The 19,424-nt window shown below is 33.4% G+C and overlaps 1 protein-coding gene across 1 annotated transcript in view; it reads right to left on the reverse strand.

The window, feature by feature from the left end:
• Positions 1 to 19,424, reverse strand: part of LOC129228694 (potassium voltage-gated channel subfamily KQT member 4-like) — a 346,119-nt gene that overhangs the window by 189,236 nt on the left and 137,459 nt on the right. The window lies entirely within an intron of this gene.

Genomic DNA, 19,424 nt, shown 5'->3' on the forward strand with positions numbered 1-19,424 from the left:
TATGTGCAAATTACAAAATAACAGTAAACAAATATTTGAAAGATGATAATCACCCTTTGCCAAGGATAGAGGAACTTTTTGCAGCGTTACAGGGAGGGCAAAGTTTCAGTAAATTAGATTTGTCCAATGCATACAACCAATTGATATTAGATGAGGAAACAAAACGGTTGCTCGCTTAGAGCACACCTTATGGTATTTATTCAGTAAATCGTTTACCGTATGGAACTAAACCAGCATGTGCCATTTTTCAAAGGATACTTGAAAAAACCCTACAAGGCCTAGAAGGCACGTAAACTTCCTAGATGACATTTTAGTAACTAGGAGAAATAAAAAGGAACATTTTAAAAATTTGGAGGCAGTTTTGGGTAGATTACAAAGCGCAGGGTTTCGGGTTAATTTAAAAAAATGTGAATTTTTCAAAGAAAATATCAAATATTTGGGACATACCATCAGTAAAAATGGTCTAACAAAAGATGATACGAAAGTTAAGGGTATCTTAGATTTCCCATGTCCTAAATCGGTAAAAGATGTTAGAGTGTTCACGGGAATGATTAATTATTACTCAAAGTTCATTAAAAATCTTGCATCGAAAATGAAACCACTGTATGATTTATTGCAAAAGGATGCAGAATTTAAATGGACTGGTGCATGTCAAAAAGCCTTTGATGATGCAAAAAAAGAACTAGCATCAGATCAGGTTCTGATTCATTTTGATAGGTCGAAACCATTGAGGTTAGCTTGTGATGCAAGCCAAAATGGTATAGGGGCAGTTTTGTCACATGTACTAGAAGATAAAACGGAGCGACCAATCTGTTTTATATCCAGAGTTTTTAACCCGGCAGAGAAAAATTATTCAATGATACACAAGGAAGCTTTAGCAATTTATTGGGCTTGTCAAAGATTGTATCAGTATTTGATAGGGGTAAAATTCGAGCTAGTAAGCGATCATAAGCCATTGCTGGCACTTTTTGGGGAAAACCGCACTTTACCTCCAATGGTAGCAGGTCGTCTTCAGCGTTGGTCTTTGTTTTTATCTGGTTTTAATTATAATTTACGGTACATAAAAGGAAATTCAAATATTCAGGCAGATGCATTATCAAGGTATCCTGTTTCTGGAAATTCTGTAACAGTTGAGGAATATGATTATGTTCATTTTATAGAAAATTATATCCCTGTTGACCTATTCAAAATCAGATCGGAAACAAGGAAAGACCCAGTCCTCGGAAAATTGTTCAATTATATAACCTATGGTTTTCCACAAAAAGTTGTGGATGAGGATGTTAAGAAGTATTGTAGTCGAAAAGATGAGTTTTCTGTGGATCAAGGTGTAATAATGTGGGGGTACAGAGTAGTAGTGCCAACCAAATGTAGAAAACAACTTCTAAGGGAGCTCCATAGTACTCATGAAGGTATTGTAAAAATGAAAAGTAATGCTAGAGCTTATTTTTGGTGGCCAGGCTTAGATTCAGATATAGAGGACTGTGTCAACAGTTGCAGTGTTTGCTCGGAATCTAAGCCAGAGCCTCAGAAAAGTAAAATTATTCCAGGAAACAGAGCTAGTTATTTTTTTGAAAAAATTCATGCTGATTTTTTGGGACCTATTGGAGGTAAAATGATTTTACTTATTGTTGATTCATATTCTAAGTGGGTTGAAACTTTTATCATGAGTAGTATGGAAGCTGATGCTTGTATTGAAAAGTTCAGAGAGTGTTTTGCGCGCTTTGGGTTACCAAAAGTTGTTGAAACTGACAACGGGAGATATTTTGAATCGGGGAAATTCATAAATTTTCTGTATATGAATGGAATCAAGTTTTTAACATCACCACCATTTCATCCTGCTACTAATGGATTTGCAGAAAATGCCGTCAAGAATTTCAAGCGTAGTTTGAGTAAATTATTAAAAACACCATCAAATAAGGGTGTAAGTTTGGAAACGTTAATGAACAGATATCTTTTTCACTATAGAAATTCAGTTCATGTAACTACAGGTGTAACGCCCACTAGTTTAATTTTCAAAAATAAAGTTAGAACTAGATTGGATTTATTAAAGGAGGAAATAAATCAGGTATGGTGGTAAGCAGAGATTCAAGAGATGAAATTTTCAAAGAGGGGGATAGAGTACTTTGCAGGGATTATCGAAATCCAAATAAAAAGGGTTGGGTTCATTGCACAATAGATGAAGTACTAGGAGATAGGATTTACATGTGTAAATTAATAAAGGAGGATCTAATTTGGAAAAGGCATTTAAACCAAATAATTATCGACAAAAGTGAAGTTGAAGTTACTGATAACAGTACAAACAAGGATGGTATTTGCGATATTAAGTGTGATTTGGTGGATTTTAGTAAGCATGCCAATGGACATTTACCAATTAGTAAAGGGGCTAATATAGAGCCGGAAAAACCTAAAATTAAGATTGATGAAAAGGGATTAGAGCCAAAGGTGGTGGAATCTGGCGAAATTGATTGTAATAATGAGACTGTTAAGCCTATTCCATCACCGGTAAAATTAAATGTGAATGAACGCCCTAAACGTCAAATAAAGCCAGTGGTACGAATGAATTTGTAGAGGAAGGTATTGCAATGTATCGCTCTATGGAGCAATTAGTATACAAGTTATTATCTGTGTTTTGGCAACACTGCATAACTGTAACCGCAATGGAGGTTTTCTAACTGTTGTAATTTGTTGTTCGTCATGTCCTAATAAAGATGTTGTGTTGTTAACCGTCTCTTCTTTTTTATCCTGTTCCATCGCCATGTTTCACGGCATCTTGTTATATTAAGATATACCAGAATCATTTTGACAGTAAAAGAAACTTTAAGCATATCATTTTCAAGAAGAAGTCTTTTATTGCTTTTTGGTCCCTGATTTTTTTTTTTTTTTTGGATTCATTCTTTATGCTCTTGAGGTTAGCAATTGCAGCAAATCTAACTTGGTCAGTATTCTACAATTTTCCTTTTTTCATCACTTGAAAACAACTTATACTTTCTTTTCACTCCTATCATTTCGGTTTTCTAAGGAATCACAGTTTTAAGAAAGAGAGCTACCAAAGAACAGTACTAATCCGGATAACAGAGCGAAATGGTTTTTAACTTGAATGATCTTTAAACATGAAATTGTAATGTTCATCTTAACATTTCAAACCTGTGAATTTCACCCCTTTACTCTTCCAAGAAAGTGCGCGAAACGACTGTCCTTTGGTTAAGCTTCCTGGAAAGCCTATTCGTGGAACGCATTTCTCCCTTTTTTCCACTGCCTCCTCAGCTCTTGAAGACAATTCCTCTGTTTCTGAGTTGAAGAAAATGTTTTTGTTTGCTGCTTTAAAGATCATTGGGCTTTGAATCCGAAAATTATAGCATAACCGGAATTCGAGACGATAGAGGTTTTTGTTGGTCTGATCTCGTGTGTGTCATAGCTCATAGTCAAAACGACCTTTGCTAACTAGAGTATCCATTGCAATCACATTGATTTTTCATCCAGTATTGACTGCATATTCTTTTGGAAACGTACAATCTGTTTAAAATAGTACATTCTAGGTGAAAGTTGTTGCATAATGAAGCGAGCAAGACCGATAACAAGCTTTTTTCAACCAAAAAAAATCAAAATGACGAAAAGGATTGCTATAAAAAGAGAAAGTTAACGTCGTCCGAAGAAAACGAAGTACAGTCTGCAAAGCAACATCAGTCCCATCGGACCCTTCTGAAGGTAATTTTATTTTAATTCAAAAGAAAAACTGCATAGCATTACATGAATGAAATGTGTAAAAACGAGATGAATCTAGATTATTTCTATATTTAGCAGTCACACTGAAATGAACGGAACACGCTCATCAGATATTTGATTTCCCCTTGATTTGGAAAGACTGGTTTTGACATGAGAATGCTAGAAAATTTCACTTTAAATTAAAGGAAAAAGAAAAAAAAGTTAAATTTTCCACAACATTAAAAAAATAAAAAATTCCTTGCTTTTGTTTTGTTTGACACAAGTATCGGAATAGGGTCACCCCTTTCCAAAGTATGTAAGATACACCTCCCTCTCATTTCTTTAATACTAAAAAAATGTATATATATATATATATATATATATATATATATATATATATATATATATATATATATATATATATATATATATATATATATATATATATATATATATATATATATATATATATATATATATATATATATATATATATATATATATATATATATGTATATATATATATATATATATATATATATATATATATATATATATATATATATATATATATATATATATATATATATATATATATATATATATATGTAAAAGAAGAACCCCTCCCCCGAAAGTCGGGTCTAGCTACGCCCCTGCTCTTGAAAAACAATCGAAACAGAGAGTTCAGTTCCTTAAGGAGCTCCAATGAAAATTCAAGGGCCTGACACTTTTATTTCAAATTACTTTTTGCACCTCGCTTTGACTAAGCGCAGAAATTTCGTCCAACCATATTTGTGAAATCGACCAGTGAGCATCGGGAAAAAAATATGGCGAAGAAAAATAGAGTAATAGTAAAAAGGTTTAAAAAGTAATTCGCAACTCCAATAAATTACAGGGGGCGCTGCAGCCACTGTCTAGTGGCGGATGAAAAATGTAAAACAAACAAATGCCGTAACTTATAACTTGCTTTGACGCTTAGTGAATAATAGTAATTTTTAAGCGTGTTTGTGGGAAGCTTTCTTATTTATTCTTCTGAAATTACATTACAATACAAACTGTCTTAAGCCTGTATTTTACCCCAAAGAAAACACGTGGAATGGAATGTTTTACCTTTTTCTTTAGTACTGTTAATCAAATTAAAAGAGAGAAAATATTCTCCACGCTGTCAAGATCGTCTGTCAGCAAATAAAAGAGCAGAAAACAGAAACAAACGGTAGTAACGGGCCCATAGGTTAAAAAGTAGTATTAATTATGTTTTATTTTTATTGTTTATGGGACTGCCGTGTTTGTACTTAAACTTAGAAAACGTAGAAAACGCTTCTGAAAATAAAAACTCTGATAAAAGTTGTGTAGAAAGGGAATTTTAAATATGGGACACTAATATATAATTAGCCAAAATTTCGGCTAAAATTAGAAATGGATAGAACTGAAAATGCTAATGACAAAGGTTAATGAAAGCGCAGTCTAGAAAACCCAGTGTTGGTACAGAGTGTCCTGAAAAAGACTGACTGTTTTCAAAATTTTATAACAGGAGAACGGTTATTGATATAAAACAAATTCTTGCAGAAAATTCATGTGGTGCGAGCTAAATTTCTTCCCTCAGGTTTCCAAGTTTTAGTTCAAAAATGATTCAATAGATGGCGCTGCACATAGTAAGCCGGTGAGTCAAAAAACAATTGAAATTCAGATTTTTTTCTCCGATTGCGAAATGGAATTACAGCCAACGATTGTTTGAAAATATTGTGTCGTTCTTTTGTTCATTAAATTCGAAAAACTATGATGTAATTTTATATATATATATATTTTTATTTACGGGGCTTACTATCTGCATAGCTATCTATTGCAAAAATTTTAACTGATATTTGGAGCTCTAGGGGGAATTACGTACATGAATTTTCTGCAAGAATTATATTTTTATCATTTACCGTTTTCTTTTTATAAATTTTTAAAAACAGTCATTTCAGGATACCCGGTATATTTAAGGCCACAGTATCTGTTGATAGTCGAAGGGAGAATGAGTTGCGAAGTGAAAATATTACATCCGTAATCTAAACAAAATTTTATTGAATACAAGATGAGTTAAAAAATACAAAAAGATAGACAAACAAAAACAGGACAAATACTCTACAAAATGCTATTACTTTGTTGGTTCGTTTATTATTTTTTCTTTACATATCTATTGCAACAGACGAACGCGGCATTTTTCTTTTTATAAATCGGCTTAAAATGTGAAAAAGGTATGTTTAACATAATTTGCAGTCTTAGCTAGTTTAGAGCATATTGATTAGATACTAGAAAGCCGGTATTGTTATGCGTGAAAGTAGGCATGTTTACGTCTGGACGAAACTTGTAAAAAATAGTGATGATTTTGGTATATATGCGATTTTAAAAATTTCGAATATTAAATATTTCCCAGAAACTATTGATCACATCAAGATAAATTTTGTGTGAGTTTATGGCAAGTTTTGTCGTAAATTTTGCAATTAATAAAATTGAAGAAACGTCGTCAAGTAATTACTATATTTTTAAACGAAATTACGTAATCTTAGTTGTTCCAACAACGAAATATTGCCCTCACGCATGCTATGGTGAAAATTTCATTGTTAATGACGTCAGATCGTGACTCGATCAGTGATTTTGGTTGTTACATATATAAGGATTTGGTACATGTCATAAAATTGAGATACCATATGAATTTAAGTTGAATTTTAACGGAAAATTAAATAAAAGCAAAGTTAGCTCAATTCAAATTGCTTTTATCTGTAAATAGTTCAACAATACTGCTAATATAAGACAGAAAACAAAAATGAAGTCGAGCATCAGATGTTTTTCAAATGTAAAAAGAAATCTTTTGGAAAATTATGTTAACAAAGCTTGAAATTATTTTTCTCTCTCTCGAAATATCTCTTTCAATGGATTGAGCTGCTTTTGATAATAAATTCTTCAAATGAACTTTCTAAGTTTAAATATTTTGCTCGTTTTTAATCTTTGCTATTTAACATTAATTACTTTTTTTATTTACTTTTCCGTTAATTGAATTAAACGTTTAAATAACCACTTTTTTGAAATGGTTTAGCTCACTGCCAACAGATGGCGGTATATCGGATATGCATTAGTCGTCTCACAACACAATCATGCTGCCTTATTTGCAGACGTTGAAGGAACTTTTGGTGATTTTGTTTCGATTAACAGCAAAGAAAAGTTTTGGTAGAGCTTACAGGTATTTTTGGGTAAAAAAAAGAATTTTATGACAAAAAAAATTATTATGTGGTTTTGGATGTAAGCACAAATACTTCATGACAAGTCTTGATGATTTGACATGGAAAAAATGTTAAACAATTATAAGAACGCGAGATCTTTAATTCACAATTCTCGCAATTAAATGAATTTACATTTTGGTAAATTTTAGCGTCTATTAATTTTCATTGGAGAAAACGCTTTTCGAGAAGAATGTTTCAGTACAACAGATCATAAATACAAGAAAAAAATACAGTCAACTCGCGAAAACTCGTACCGGCTGAAACCGGTAATCGGTAATTCTAGTTATCGGAAGTTTCCCTGCCAGCCTTCTCAAAATTGACCTTACTTTTACAGATAGTACATAATAAGTAGACCATAACACATATATTTGGATAAAATTGATTATTAGTACTATATGAAAAATACTTTTACAGAAAATTAATTTTATTAAGTACTTGAATAAGAGAAGTTATTTTTGACTGCTACCCCTTTTTTTTTAAAAAAATCCTATCTAAAAAAGTAATTACAGTCGGACCTCCACATATCGAAGTAGCAAATTACCGGAAAAAAATTCGATATATAGAAATTTCGATATATGGAAACCATCTTATTTTATCATCAAAGTATCCTAAAACATAAAAATAAAAGCTAATTTTCGTGTATAACCCAGTTTATAATTTATACGAGTATCGGGTTAAATGAAATTTAAGGATTAAAAAATTAGGAGAAAATACATTTTTACGCCAACCATACATCTTCATACTCTTTGGCAATTCAACTTGATCTCAACATTAGGGATTTTCGTTTTAACAATGTGATGGAGAGAAAAGTAAAAAATCAATCTACTGAACTTGAATGATTTTTACTGAAGCTAAGACGACTAGAAATGATAATCAACAAACAAAAGGGATCATTTGAAACTGATTTTACAGGTTTACTGGTTACAGCTAAGATTTGAAAAAAAGTTGAGGGAATTTAAGAACTTCAGAACAGAACAACGACTTAACTACACACCCTTCAACCCCAGATTTCTTATGAGTTCTGTAGCAACCTTTAGTGAACGTAATTTTCTCCTCTAACCTTCATTTTTCTTGAGACAAACAGTCTAAAGTGGAAAAAAAATCCACGAATATCTGCGAAAATTTTCGATATATAGAGATTTTTTCGATATAGAGAAACGATTTTTCTATATAATGAACATAGAAATTTGCTTGGATTTCGATACATAGAAAATTTCAATATTTGGAAGTTCGATATATGGAGGTTCGACTACATTTGTAATTTTTATGCACTTAATGAAAAAAAAACAAAAAAACTTTCATATAAACTTCGACTTAAAAGGAACACATTGAAGGCATAGAAATGACTTTGTATTGAAAACATTAAATTATTTTAAGACTGGGTAAAAACTTCAAGAATATTAGAGTTAAAAGACTTCGAGCTATCGAAAGTCGACTGTATGGCTCAGATTTACTACCATGGCTGTCCGAAGAGGGGGGCGAGCGGGGCAATCCCCCAGGGCGCCATAAACTGAGCTTTTGCTGAACAACAATTCAGTTCTCTCCCCCCCCTCCCCAAAGTATTTTTCTTAAATAGCTTTTAGAACATATTAGATTTAGTTCCTATCTTTTTTGATACGCAAAGATAACATAATCAATAACTAAAATCAGTTATAATTAACAATTTAGATATGAAGGTATTCAGTACTTTTCCATTATACGCCCACTGTACTCTACGTTGTTAGCGTGAGTTAGGTCACTTCGAAAGAAGGCCAATATTCATTTTGATGCATAGACTAATAATAAGAGTAGACAGTGCTTTCCCGGATTTGCTAATGAAAAAAAATGGTTCGTGGATACATCATGTGACTGGTGGAAGGCTTGGCGAAAACTTTGGCAGCATGTTTGCTAGATGGCAGGATTATCTATAGTTTGGCACTCGACATGTATTTTAAGACGTAATGTGTTTTTATCATAATTTTTTTTCCAGGTGCAGAGATGATCGAACTGTTTTTATTTTAGTTACGTATATTATGATATTTGTAATTAGTTTTTGATCACAGTTTTCAGTATCTTTTATTTCATTAGGAACTGCTACGTTAGCGTTGGCGTAAACGTAATGGCGAAAACGTTTTGCGTTAACGCAAAAATGTACTAATCGGTATCTTAAATTGAAATTGTAGGTAAAAATCTTACTGTTTGCCGATTCTTTTTGGGAACTTGCATCTTTAATTGCTTAGAGAGTTATTGAAATTGAATAAAGTAAATGCACAATACTATCGAAACGAAAAACTCACTATATTAACAAAATATTTACAACTTAGAACAACAAATTTACAAATCGTACTCCATAAAAGATCATTCTTCCGTGTTCCATCAATTCTATTTATTTTATTTCTCGCTCGCGTTGATCGTCTGCTACGATCAACGCCCGCTGTTGCTAGGATATCCACCAGTCACATGGTTTGGTTAATGAGCAGCAAAAGGGTTGCCATAGCTCAGTCTACTCTTATTATTAGTCTACGTTTTGATGTATAATGAAGAATTCTTAATTAACTTAATTTCTGTATGTTTGGGGGGAGGGGGGTCTGCAAAGATTCGCCCTGGGCGCCATCGTCCCTTCGCACGACCCTGATTACAGCAAAGGTGACCTAATAGGGGGGGGGGATCGAAATTGGAAAGGTATAAAGTAAATTACGAAATAATATTTCCAGCACAATTTTACACAACAATGGGGTCGTTTCCAAAATTTTAAAAGCATTTTTTTCTGAAAGAGCATGCTTAAAAACATAGGATCTGACCATTTATTAAATAATTTATTTAAGTTTAATATTAAAAAAAAAATACGTGAATTGGTGCGCTCTCATTGTTTACGCTTCTGTCGTGTGACATCACAAATGATGAAATGCCATTCTGTGTTGCCAATCACATAGCAAAATATTTAATTCGCATCTTTACTCACGTGTATTGGCAACGATATGGTTGACAGCAAGCGTAGAGCGCAATATTTAATTCGCTTCCTGATTATCATAACCTGGAAACGTGGTAGAATGATGCATTGCATCATTTGTGACGTCATAAAGACCACGCCTTGTTTTCAAAATCGGACATTTTAAAAAATTAATTTAAAAATAACTGTTGTGAAAATTGAAGTATTTTCTGGGTCCATGTTATTTTTTTTACTCATTCTATCAGTTTCAGTGACTAAAAGTAGTACTTTTGACTAAAGGAAACAACCCCATTACTTATTTATAGCATTTGTACACGGAATATTAAAGCAGTAAGAGTAGATGGTTTATTGAGCAGCCAATGAATACCGTCATTTGCGATTCCTCGAATATTCCTTTATCATTTTAACTGAGTCCCTTACTCTTGAGAATTCTGTGATGGGAACTTCTCTGGAACTACCAATAATTCGAAAGTTTCAGTGGGTCCCTTGGGACTCCAAGTTATTGAAAGATAACTGTAATTTATATTGCATTTACCAAAACTTTGTCTTGATTTCAATGAACGGAATCAAGTATTTAGGAGAAGTGACTAATGAAGAATTTTTTTTTAAATAAAAGCACTACAATAAGCCCTTAATAACGCTTTTAAACTGAGCGCGTGTAAAAAGAAAATATGAATACAAAAACCCGTATTATTTAACATGTTTCAAAAGAACGAATAAAATCTATGCTTGCTTCAGTTCTGTATTTAAAAAAATGTTTTTAACAATTAACTTCATATACATTTTAATCATTTTTTCTTTTGCCAACCATTAAAAAAGTTTATCACACCAATGGCTTATATAAAAAGCCCTTAATAACGCTATTAAACTGATGGCGTGCAAAAATGGAAATATACAAAAATCTGTATTATTTGACAAGTTTCTAAAGCCTGAAATCCTCAAATCTATGTATGCTTCAGTTCTGTATTAAAAAAAAATCCGTTTTTAACAATTAACTGTTTCTGTTTTCACGCATTTCTTTTTGCCAACCATTAAAAAAGTTTATCACACTAAGGGGTTATATAAATATCCCTTAATTATGCTTTTCAACTCATGGCGTGCAAAAAGGGAAGTATACAAAAACCTGCATTATTTGACAAGTTTCAAAAGCTCGAAATCCCCAAATCTGTGCTTGCTTCAGTTCTGTATTTAAAAAAAAGTTTTTAACAATTAACTTCATATATGTTTTTGCTCATTTTTTTTTTTTTTTTTGCCAACCATTAAAAAAGTTTATCACACTAAGGGCGAAAATAAAAAGCCCTTGATAACGCTTTTAAACTGATGGCGTGCAAAAATGGAAATATACAAAAACCTGTATTATTTGACAAGTTTCAAAAGCACGAAATCATCAAATCTATGCTTGCTTCGGTTCTGTATTTAAAATAAATAAATTTAAAAAAAAAAAAAAACGCTTTTAACAAAAAAAATTCATATATATTTTTACTCATTTTTTTGCCAACCATTAAAAAAGTTTATCACACTAAGGGTTCATATCAAAAGCCTTTTATAACGCTTTTAAACTAATGGCGTGCAAAAAGGGAAATATACAAAAAAAACTGTATTATTTGACAACTTTCAAAAGCCCGAAATCCTCAAATCTATGTTTGCTTCTGTTCAGAATTAAAATAATAATAATAAATTAATTAATTAATTTGCACTTTGACATCTTGAATTCAAATTATGTTTTTCACAATCACGAGTGTGTGTGTGTGTATGTAGGCGTGTGTGTTTGTGTGTGTGTGGGGTATATGTATGTGTGTTTGTGTGTGTGTGGGTAGTTGTGTGTTTGTGTGGGGGAGGTATGCTCATGTGTGGGTAGTTGTGTGTATGTGTAGGTGTCTGTATGTATGCGTGTGTGTGTATGTGAGTGTGCAGGTGCATGTGTGTGTGTGTGTGTAGGTGTATGTGTAAGTGTAGGCAAGTAAGTGACGCAACCTGGAGACGGTTTTCGCTAGAGGAGCAGCATCGTGAGGTGGCCGGCCGACGGTGGTGCTGCAAAGGGAGGCGGGAGGGGGGGGGGAGATAAAATCATAGGAATTCAAAACTGTCAAGTGAGAACAATAAGCAATCGTGATTGCTCAAAAAGTTTTTAACAATTAATTTTATAAATATTTTTACTCATTCTTGTTTTGCCTACCACTAAAAAAGATTATCACACCAACCAATGAGAGTAGCAGTATGAGAAGAGCTAACAAAACAGCATAGACACTCCATTTCAAACGTATCAAACATTGAAATCGAACGAAGTTAATAACTGTAGAATGCATACTATTGGAACATAAGTCACTAATTCAACAATACTAAAGAATGAAATAGAGCTTAATCCCTTTTCCGATACCCTGTCAGTGCTCTAATCTTTCGCCCAGTTGCTTTAATATTTCATTACATGCTTCCAGCCAATGAATTGTTAAAGCTCTGACAAATCAGTGGGTTCAATTCAAATCTAGAGATGTACCGAATAAATGTTGAACGCTAAATAACTTCACTGGGATTTAGCACAAAAGAAAACTTAATAGATCTAAACAAAACTAGCTGTGTAATCGCTGATAAATTAATATCGAAAGTAAGATTTTGTTGATATGTTTTGCATAGGGAGAGGGAAGTCTCACAACAGAAAGTAAAGGGTGTTTTTTTTAGAAGTAGAGAACTTTAGGTTCAAATAAATGTAGTTAATGTTGTTAATTGAAATGAATGTTGCCTTATTCGAAAGATGATTCTTTGCCATTTTAATTTAAATATGATTTCTCGCATATGGCTGCCTCTGCTGGCTCGGAGAAAGTTTAATCGGAAAGTTCAATTTTCTCCCTTTTTGCAGCAATGGAGGCCGTATGTCAGTAATAAAGGTGGAGAATGTTCTCTTCCAAGACGTCAATCGTCTGTGGCTTATCGGCGTAGACCAGAGATTCCACATAGCCTCACAAAAAGTAGTCCAGTGGTGTTAAATGGCATGATCTTGCAGGCCAATTCACGAGTCCATTACGCGAAATTATTCGTTTGCGCCGCTGTGTGGCATGTTGCACCACCATGTTGTCTATTCATGATGAAATGGCAAACCGAACTGAACACAAAACAAGTGACAACTATCAAAACGTCACACATATCAAACAGTGTTGCCAACTTAAAGTTCTATATACCTCTAAAAAAAACACCCTTTAAATAGTGATGTATGGAAAAGGATTCGATTAGATTTGAGTATTGGAATGCGATGCAACGGATAAAGGGTGGATACAAGGGTAGGGTCATGAGTATCAATTACCCCTCCCCCCTAATCGCCGGAAATATTCAGTTATGTGGCTGAAATTCTGCCATAAGTTCATCGAATTTGAACAATCAATCGAGTTTTCTTTTGTTATTTCAAAAATAAAAATGAACGAACCAAACTGAGTTAGATACATTATTTTGTGAATAAATGTGAATGGTCGTTTAAAATAATTTTTATCTCACTTCATACTATTGAAGTTGCTATTATTTTGAGAAATTGTTTGAGATGCTGCTTCTAATTCTTTTCTACGAAATTAACTAATACCGTTTATAACAAACTAGTCACCTTGATTTTATATTAAAATGAAAGTCCATACCTCTTTTCTTATCTTAATAAGGATAGGTAACAAGAAAACGTGCTTTAACTTTCAAATATTTTCACCTCGAATAAATTTTAACACTAAAACGTTTTTAAAATTTTAGTGGGTTTTGTCCCCTGCTCGCTGACGCTCACCAACCCCCGAAGATTGCGAAGCAATCACAGTAAAAACGATTCAGAAACGTTCCTGGAAAATAATAGGCAGCTGATGTGCCCAATTTCTTCCAATAACATATCTTGGAAAAACCAGGAATGTTTTCCGCTTAAAATCAGTAACCTCTCTGAAATTAACCTTGAAACTTTCTGAATAACTGCGAAATCTCCCCTGTTAAAGCCAGCCTTATCTCCTGAACCTTCTAGAAAAATTAAATAGGTTTAGTGTAATTGATTAGAGCCTTCCCAATTTACCAAGAAGGCTCCATAAAAATCAGAACGAACCACGTCCAAAGCCAAGCAAGAAGGAACCAAGCACATCTCTTGCCCGCAATTCCTGCCTTGCAAAGCTATCCATTGACTTTTTCACTGTCATTGGGAGCTTAGTCAAGCTGAACAGTCCGTAGGTAACCTTAGGCCGATACACTAATTAAACACGCTAATTCAATCTGGATAAACTGGATGCTAAATGTATTTTCCAGAACAGTATAAAGTCTGCACGCGTGGAACTTGTAGCGATTCAGGAAACCTTTTTGTGGAGAAACTTGTTTTCACGGGGAAATCGGTGAAAACGTGTGAAATCGAGAGACGTTCAACGGAAATAACCAGTAACGTTTCGGAATTTTTTTTACAATGATCTTATTTGATTTGCAAAGATTTAAATCGTCAATCAAAAAGAAACAGATTAAAAACGCACTATGAGACCTTTGGAACAAAAAGCAACCCATCCCCGGGTTTCGTACCAACTTGCAGAGCCGTAAGGACTAAGATGCTCCTAAGCATTGCAAAACTGCAGTTTTGTACGTTTGAAAAGTCCCTTTCATATTCGTGGTCTCTAGTAATATATTTTGCTCTGTATCTCGGGACTTGAATTGAGTTGAGACTAAGATTTTCCGTTAAAATCGAAACCGTTAAAATTTGTGAATAAGTAAGAAGAAACAAACAAATTGAAAAGACGTAACTATGGCAACGCCGAATAAAACATCAAATATTTTAATGGAAATAAGATTTTTCGAACTTGATTAAAACTGCTTGTAACTTTTTTTTCTTTGGAGATAGAAGCTAAGTTTTTCGACCATAAGTCGAGTTAGATCTGGAGTAAAAAAAAGCCGCTATTTCCAGTGGCGTCAAAAAAACTTTGGGACAATTCCTTCACTTTTTACTGATAGATTTAATGAAGAAAGTAGTGCCTAAATTTTAGCTAAGCGTAAAAAAGTTTGAGCAAACAACGCAAATAACTCCCGCAGTATTTAAGTTATAGCATTGAAACAAATTGCGTAGAACGTTGAAAATTCTACCCTTTCCAACGATATATAATATATGTGCTAGTAATTTTTCACCCCTTTAATAGGCAATAATAGGCAATTTACACGAAATTTGAACTTAAAAAATTAATTACAAAAAAAAAACCTAATTCGAATTATAAAAAACAAAACCCTAGGTGGAAACCACCGGGACTCAAAAGTAACTTTCTACCAATTTCAAAGCTGTAGGTACTATGGTGTATACTGGAAGCAGGCCCGCCACAGACTTTCTTTCAAAATTTTCTTTGACCTTGCTTCTTTTTTAATATAAAGAGAAAATATAAAAAACGTTTTTTGATTTTCAAGACTATTTCTATATGCTTGGATCGCATTAAAAAGTATGAAGTAAATTAACTACGTAGTTTCTTGATTGCAATACCCAAATATTGAAGTTGATCATAATATATGTATGTTTATGTTGACTGTAAAGCAGCCAATAAAATTTAAATTAAAAAATTTGAGAGAAGAAATAGGCGGTGCACGAATAGCTTTTATTACACCACCTATATTCCTTCTCTCAAACTTATAATTTTAATTTAATTGGCTGCTTTAGAATTAACATAAACATACATATATTAAGATCAACTTCAATTTTTGGGTGTTGCTGTATGAGACGGTGAATCCTCATCCAACTAATATTCCTGCACCGACACTCTGAAAATAGACAGAATCATAACTTTGCGAATCGTAATACGTTTCAGTCTTTCGTTTAAAGTGAAACTTTATGCGAGGGGTTTGAAATGCTGATCAGCAAACATTTGCGTGACGGAAGTGAGGTATAGTTACTTTGTGTGACGAAAAGCCGCACATGCGCTCTTCTCGCTCTCTTTCTTTCTCGTTGTCAGTGTACTGCATTGAGCTCAGCTGTTAATTGCATACTGAATAAATACGCGGAAATTCAATCACCCAAATTTCAGCACACATGCAAATGACAAAATTTATCCGCCGCAGTAATTCAAATCCAGTCCAGCACAAATTGGGCTTGAAAACTGTCTATCTGCTCACACTGCCCCTGTAAAAGGAGTGTGTTACTATATTCTCCCGCGAAACAGTATAAATAGGTCTTTAAAAATTGTTCACTCACAAGAATTTGATGAACTAATTGAACTAGTTTATTCAATTGACCTTAAATTAAGTTTCTAATTTCCATCGCATCATTCTTCAGTTTCACAAGGGCTTAGATTAAGTTAAGAAATTAGTTATAGCGCGTGAATAAACTCACCGTATTTAACACTATCCCCTCCAGACACGTGCTGGAGAAGACACTTTTTAAGTTTTTGATTACGGTAGCTTTTTTTTCTCCTAACCCGCTCAATAAGTTTTTTATACTTATACTACAATTACTGTCTTAAAAACTGGAAGTTAAAATGATGTTTAAGTCTCATTATCTTTGGTTCTTAGAGTCGTAGATTTGCAATGTATCAAGTCAAAAAAATATTGAACAGATGATTAAAAAAAAAAAAGTTCTGTATAGCACTAACTGAGCCTACTCTCCCGTCTCTCGTACACCGATATCGACTTTCTAGTATGTGTTCAATATTCTCAAAAGCAGATAAAATCGCAAAATTATTTAAAATAAAACTCTTGACATTTTAACTTGCTTCTAAAAATAAATTCTTCGACGAATTTCTGAAGAAATAGATGCGTAAAAATATATAGACAAGCAAGTAAAAGTAACACCTTTTTACGAAAGCAGCTAATATATATATTTTAAATTAAAAAATATCTTAATCGCTTTCAAAGATTAAAAAAATAATGAAAAATAAAAAGCTCATTAAATTAAAAACATTACTCCAAAAGAAAAAGGCGTTTGTTTTTCCGCTGTTGCCAAGAAAATTAAAAACATGAATAAATAAACTTTCAAAGCAAAAAAAAAAAATGTTAACTTAAAATAATAATTTTTCCAAAAAAAAAAAAAAAAGAAAGAAAAAGAAAACGTCAACTCAAATCTTTATGAAAGATTGCGAATTTCTCCACCAAACACTGAATACAAAAATTGAAACTTTAGCTTGAAAACAAAATTCAAATCAAATCAATAATCATTATTTCACAGTAAAAACCATGGCCGTGGAGTTGGAGTCAGAGTCAATCTCATTTTTTGGTGAAAGAGTCAGATTCGGGAGTCAAAGGATTTTAATTCATAGACTCGAGTCGGAATCGGTCATTTTCCCCAAAAGTCCTCAACTCTACCAATGTTTGCGGAGTCGGAGTCAAAATTATTTTGAAACAAAGGAGTCGGATTTGGAGTCTTAAATTCCCATGAGACGGAGTCAGTCATTTTCCCTCCGTGTCTAGATTTTTGCCAAAGCTACGGAGTTAGACTCAGAGTCGTGTAGTCCGATTAACTTTTGGGTACAGGAGTCAGATTCAGAATTAAATGCTATAAAATTCTAGGCGTGGAAGTCGGAAATTGGTCTTCAAGAGCTATTTCCAACAAAATTTGTGTTATGTAAATCTGCCTTTAAGTTCGGGATCGATATTGACTTTTAGTATAGCTGTAGACGCTAATGTTAAGGGATTTAAATCATTCAAAATTGAATGGAAAATTATTCAATTAGAAAAATAATGAAGTATGGAAATAACGTGTCCTCACCGAGATCTCTCGAACAAAAAAAAAAAAAAAATAAAAATAAAAAACATTTGCTCGATTCGAACTATTCACTTAAAAGTTATTAGGGGGAAGGCAGGTAGACCGACGGACATTCCCTCCCCCCCCCATCTCAATAACATATTTTCCTTTTTTTTTAATTTTCGATATCTATTTGATTATTTTTGACTTTTTGAGCAATTTGTTTTTATTTGACTGTTTTTGGCGTTCCGGTTCCTTTTTCAGATTGGACCGAGGCTTCTGCAGCACCACTGTCCACCAGTCCCAATAGGTTCTGCTTTTGTCGTCTACTAACTGCACTGCACAATGGAATCCGTTCCTCCTGGGCGGTGGCGTTCATGTCCTACACACACACACTCCTGCACACACACACACACGCCTGCACACAACTTACGCATCTAAGCCACATACCTACATACACACATCTAAATACAAGTAACTACTCGTGAGGAGGGGCAGGCTTGGAGAGACAGGAGCTGTTTCTAGATATAATAACCCTAATGAGTAGGATCCTACCGCAATTCCTGATTGCGAAAAACATAATTTGAATTCAAAATGTCAGAATTCAAACGAGTTTTTCTTTTCTTTTCGTTTTTTTTTCCCTTTCTTTTCAGGTTTTTTTTTTTTTTTTTTTTTCGTAATTGCGACTTTAAGCCTTTTTTCATGCAGTTTTTTTCCTATCTTTGACTTTTTCTGAGAAAGTAGGCTAAAAAGGAAGAACGGCTGCAGGGAATGGTAGTCGAAGCTAAAATGCATCGAATTGCTGTCCATAGTTGAGAAAGCCCGCTTTGTTAAAAAAAAAAGAGTATTATAAGAATTATGGAAAAATATAAAGTTTTAGCGCCATCTGTTGGTCTAAAACGAAACTATTTTTGTTTCATTGACACTCAAAACAAGGCTTCTTTTCGATTCAAATTGCTGAGAGCTTGAAAAACCAATCTGGCTCACATGCTTACTCATTGTATACAAAAAATATAAACAAAAATTAATACTATTTGAGATGTCTAAAAAAAAGCGGTGTAGTATTGATTTGAATGCTGGTTGGAGTCACTGTTTTATTGTACCATCATCGAACTGAATGTTGTATTATCGCCAAAACAGTATTTCGAGTGAATGTATCATATACGTTCCGGAGAAGCGTGCGGTTACAATGACATGAGCATTTCTTTAACGTTTGAAATCTGCTTTCAAACAGCAGAAGAGAGGCGTCGAACAAGAACTCCGTGCAAAATGTTTAAAGTGTTTTAATTCGTAATTCTAAAAAACAAGAGAGGGCGCTGAAGCCACTGTCTAATGGCGTTTGGAAAAAGGTAAAGCAAACATCTGCTGTAACCAGAGGTGCCCACCTGGGGTGGGGAGGTCATGGGGCAGAGTGCACCATTGAAATTTTTTTTTTTGGAAGGGGGGTTTTCAAAAGGGTAGATTAATTTTTTTTTGTTTTATTTTTTTTTTTTTGGGGGGGGGGGAGGATTTTTGGGATTTTTTTTTGGTGGGGAGTGGGCAACTCTGAATAATATAGTTCGAACAAATACGCATAACTTAGACATATCAATTTTGATACTGAAACTAATGAATTTTAAAGGCTCTAAATTTTAACAGCGCCATCTGTTGGACGTGAAGGCGAAATGAATTGTGAAGAATAAAAATCTAACAAACAACGTAAACGTAATGGAAGAGGATAATAACCGTTGAAAGCAGAAATTTCAACTTTGATAATTTAACTGAAAAAATTTCGGTTTTGTGTTCATAAAGATTTGTAAACCGTGAATCAATGTGCAAATTGAGAGGCATTAAAATTACTTTAAATACGCTTAAAGAGAAACGAGATGACCTCTTCCGTTTGGAAGTG

The sequence above is a fragment of the Uloborus diversus genome, chromosome 8 (assembly GCF_026930045.1).
Source record: "Uloborus diversus isolate 005 chromosome 8, Udiv.v.3.1, whole genome shotgun sequence".
Taxonomy (NCBI): domain Eukaryota; kingdom Metazoa; phylum Arthropoda; class Arachnida; order Araneae; family Uloboridae; genus Uloborus; species Uloborus diversus.